This window comes from Ornithodoros turicata, unplaced genomic scaffold, assembly GCF_037126465.1.
Source record: "Ornithodoros turicata isolate Travis unplaced genomic scaffold, ASM3712646v1 Chromosome32, whole genome shotgun sequence".
Classification (NCBI taxonomy): domain Eukaryota; kingdom Metazoa; phylum Arthropoda; class Arachnida; order Ixodida; family Argasidae; genus Ornithodoros; species Ornithodoros turicata.
This window is the reverse complement of record NW_026999357.1, coordinates 1,543,093-1,548,119: the sequence shown is the minus strand read 5'-3', so window position 1 is coordinate 1,548,119 and position 5,027 is coordinate 1,543,093.

Here is a 5,027-nt window from a genome sequence, read left to right as displayed (position 1 = left end):
CAACCTGGCAGACAACGTTGGTCCAATATTAGGTCAATATTGGAGTGCTGCCTGGGGTCTGTCCTTCGTGACTCTGACGCCATTGAACAGCTTCAGTCGTTTCTTCTTCTCTACGCTGTCTGAAAGAGGGCAGTTCTTTGGCGGGTAAACGTTGAAACTTCTTGTGCTCATATCGGATGTGACTTTTTTCCAAGTTCCAGAAGATTGCTCCCAACACATTGTTCAAACTTCGAGTGGCATGATTCGCGAACTCCCCCTCGGAAGCCCCCCCTTTTTTTGTGCCTGGAATCAGCCACATAGAGAATCATCCAATCAAAAATAAATAATACGGGCTTGTTGCATAAAGACTCCTGCGCAGCAAAAAAAAAGAGAAAAAAAGAATGCACGGACTGGTAATCCAGAAAATTGTGGTTCTAATCCTACAGCTTGCCATCCTTCTCAGTGACTTCCTTCTTTCATCATGAATTTCTTAGGCACTTGAGGCTTTGTATATATTTGCCCCTTCTATGTGTTCCAGCCTCAGACCATCAATTGCCATCATACACAGTCCAACTGGAGATGGCTTGGGATGACAGAATTTGCCAAGAATTGAATATTACAAGCTTGTAAAGCTTAATGCTTTTAATGCTTTTTAAAGTTAAAAATTAAAAGTTTTAACATTACATTTTGATGCTTCATCCTTTGCGTATAAACTCCCAAAAGACAAATGGTGTATAGCCCTTCTACTGAACATATGGACGTCTACAGACAGTCACGATGGAAATTGGTTTTCTGAGGCCGGAACTATGGCAGGCCGGAACACCGAAGGTGCCAGCTGGCCCCGCAGCTGTCTAACCGTTCAGTGACTTACTACTTTCTTGGTCTATAGCCAACCTGCACCAAATAGCTAAACGGACGAAAAAGAAACGAAAAATTGTCGTCTAAATGGAGTCAATACGAGCACCACTTCTCGTCTATATCCTGCATGGGCCTTTTTCATAGAAAGTGTATTGAACGACTTTTTTTTTCCTGAAGGGGTAGGCCAGCCCATTTTTCCTCGTCGCCATGCCAGAAAGAACACAGTCGGGATCAGGAAGAAATAAAACAAAAATAAATTTTAACAAGAAAAGAGATGTCTGGTCAACCCTATTCAAGTGTGTCTCAAATTAAGACTTCTCTGTGATGGCTTCTATTATGTATGTTCGCCCGTGTTTGCAACGAGAAGGTCACCGGCATACGAAACGTCACAAGCGAGTTCATTGTCCTTCTTGTCCCATCGGCACAGGTGGAGATGGGCCATGAGCTCACATCAGATGAGAAGGGGACCCAGAAGTGTTTCTCTGGCCTTCTTCGGAAAACTTGGAAGGAAAATCCTATCTGATCTCTCACGATTACGTTACGATACTGTCTGAAGGGATAGAACACTGTACGGTGTTTTCTGAAGGCGCTGTTTCAGATCGTGCAACTTTTCCTCTGCAAAATTCCATAGCAGATATTATGATTGTGGTGCATTGTGAATAAAATGCCTATAAAGAACACTAAATAGTTGGCACACTATAGTCTTAGTTGCTCATGTGCCATAGAAATCCAATCATCATTATCATTATTATTATGATTGTCGGCACGAGCGCGTGTGGAACATTGCATACGCTGACTGAACAGTACAGGACACCTGTTACGTGGGCGCTCGACAAAGGCGGTTCTTTTAAAATGAAGCAAGTCATCCTCGCTCTCGTATCGCTCTGCTTCTTCGGTTAGTTCTTTGAAAGCTTTTCAATATCTATAATTTTTTTAATGTACTGGAGTTGCATCTTCACCTACATCTGCAGTCGCGAAATGTTCGTCTTACATAGAAGGGTTCCTCCTGTGTGAGTTTGTCCCCTCATGAGATGAAAATAACGCGTTTACTTCCTGATGATGAAGTCTGGATTCCATGTACCAACTTGCGCTATTGTGCAGAAACCCTGTGTTGTGTGAATTCTTAGCGCGTACCAAGTGCATCCGGGCAAAGTGAATCTGCGTAGATTGTTAGTATACAACCGCCTCATGTACGTCTGTGTAGCACCATATGATTCACTTGAGACAGCCTTGCTAAGCCTAATGGATGTTGAAGCTACCACCCTGTTAAAGGTATAAAAGCGTTAGTGAGTAGAACTAGGCTAGGTTCGTGAATTTCTTCGGGCGGGGGCGCTAGGCTGTTTTGGCATCACTTCGTGCACCCGATAGTCGTTACCTCCTCAGTAAGATTTGCAGATCGTCTTGAAGAAAGCCCCAATAAGCCCACAGTGGACGTTCATTGAGTCCTCATCTCCATTGTTATTTCGTCTTCTTTCAGTTCAAAGTATACGTTTCCTTGCCCTCCAAGTGTTGGCTGAAGGTCGAATTTACGTTGCCTAATGTTGAGTAAAGTTGAATGTATAATTTTAACACCGAATCAACGTTGTTTCAACTGTTTCTAGTCAATCAATAAGTAGCAAATGTTTACGTTGATTGTGCAATCTACATTCAACACATTCTCAACGTTTGACAAAAGACTGGACTAAGTTACTGGATAATTTCAGGCTGTGCTTGCATACCTCCTGAATGTCTCAAACCAAAAGCTTAGGAAACCTTTATCCGTTTGTTTACAAATCAAGCGTGCTACCATTCCAGCATGAGTTGTAAACACGTACCTCACGTGCAGCCATGTAGCATCTGCTTCGGAGATTGACTATTAGAGACCGTGAACGAGTGGGACGAACTAAAAAAGTAAAGACAGAAAAAAGAAGGCGCCTCAGCATTGGCAAGGCACGTAACGTTGCCGACGATGCAGCCGAGGAGAACGGGGTTTCTCACCCACGTGATTGCAAAGCTGTTTTGCGCTTCAGGATTACACCCGCACATGTTGTGTGAATGTGTGTCATAGGGTTTCAATAGTAATTTCTAGAGATGGGACAACCGAATCCTTGAGACCTTAGCAGTGATTTGTGATTCGGAAATCCGATTACGAGTGCCCAAAACTGCGAATCGAGTCTTTTGAATCCACAAACAGTGTGTGTGTGTGTGTGTGTGTGTGTGTGTTTGTTTGTTTGTTTGTCTGTCTGTTTGTTTGTTTGTCTGTCTGTCTGTCTGTCTGTCTGTTTGTCTGTTTGTTTGTTTGTTTGTTTGTTTTTGTTTGTTTGTTTGTACGCGCCTCCGCGCAGAATGAGACAACAGACGGACAGCTTCTGCGTTTTCATTGTACATGAATCGCCTCATATGAGGCTGTTATGCGTCTCATTCAGAGTCTGAGTCAGAGCCACAATCTGCATTCTGTATGGCTGGGATATATGCGCATGGTCCATGTCACAAAATTCAGCACAAAATTCGACATGGAAGCACAAACACACAACAAAAAAACGCAATGTTATTTTTAATTAACATGATGGGAATTGATGTTATGAGGCCTGAACACATAGAAAGCACAAATACGCGCAAAGCATCAAGTGCCTAAGAAATCAATGATGAAAGAAGGAAATTACTGAACAGGAATTCGGGTTCGAGTCCTACAGCTGGCTAACCTTTTCAGTGACTTCCTTCTCTTATCGTTCTTTGTAATTGTTTATAGGTCTAGCGCGAAGGTCGTTTATAGATTTCAGGTCGTTTAGATTTACAGCCCATTCACATATCACTCTTTCCGTAACATGAACGCAAGGGTTCCAAAAGTGCGTTAAACTAATCCAGTCTGATTTAAGAAGTCAATACCATTGAATCCTGATTGTTCAAATGTACTAGAGGGCAATGCAGTGGACTTGCTACTTTTCCACAATATGAAAGGTAAACGAACCTTAGACAATTATAGCATTCTGGGCATGGCACTGCATCTCTACTGCTGATGAGTGTGCGCAACACGAGGAGCAAAAAAAAAAAAAAGAAGAAATTGTAATCAAATGCAGAGTGCTGCTTTCTATTTCGAAGCGTACGAATATACCCGGTTACAATATTTCCAGACTTCATTGCGCCACAGTGCGAGAAAGAAAACATGGCGCAGATATTTTCTGAAGCTGACGCTGAATGTAATGCAAGATACAGACAGCAATACGGACTCACTACAGATTTGGTTCCCGCTACGACAAGATGCTGGTAAGTGTTATCTCCCATTGAAACAAGGGCTCCGAAGCAGCCTCGTGCGTTTTACCGTGGGAGCTGTTATTTTTCAGAGCTATACTGCTAATCGCTTGATCCGCTCTGCAGTGCGCAAAAGGACCGTGAAACGGATGAGGGCGAAACGGCTTGGCCGCGGCGGAGAGCAATACAAGCAAGTCCCCGCAGGCACTGTTGCAATACGGCCACGTACCCACATGCGCCAAAAGCACACGGTAGCGCGTATGCGGAGTGGGAAATTCTTGCCGCAGTGCGGAAGAAGCCGCCTCCGCGTCCCGCTTTTCCTCGACCACGTGGTTTCTAGCGGCATGCCGCGCATCATCGCCTAGTCAGGTGGTCAACAGAGATTGTACTACGCTGTTTTCTTTCGGCCACCCACGCAGTCTGCAGTACGTTGACAGCGTCGTCAGCGTCGAGTACCCACATCGTCGTGAGTACCCACATGCGGTAGAGGTGCGCGCAACCGCCTGCCGCGAGTTTGCATTCCGTCCCATCTATACTGCCTCCGCTCGCGGCTCTCCACAGCGAGAGCTTACGCTTCTGAGACCGTCGACAAGCTGGCGAACGACAGCGAAGTCTAGCTATTGTTTGTAGTGAACGTTTCCCTTCCTACATCTGAACATTTGCCAAATCAACATCCCAGACGCAAGAAACGTAGGCTTCGGGTTCACTCGTTGCGGCGGTAGCGCATTCTTTCCTTGTGAACAATACTGAAGTATTGGAAGGCTTTGGATAAGCTGGTGCTCCGGCGCCTGGCTATATCGAATTATCGAAAAGTATTCACTATTCGTGCGTTTTCGTATAAAATGTGCCGTCACGCCCAAAGCATGCGCTTTTATGCATATTCATGTTATAACCATAGTACCCTTTAAATCGGCTTCAAACCTGGGCGAAAATTGTTGTTCCATCGTCCACATACGGAAGCA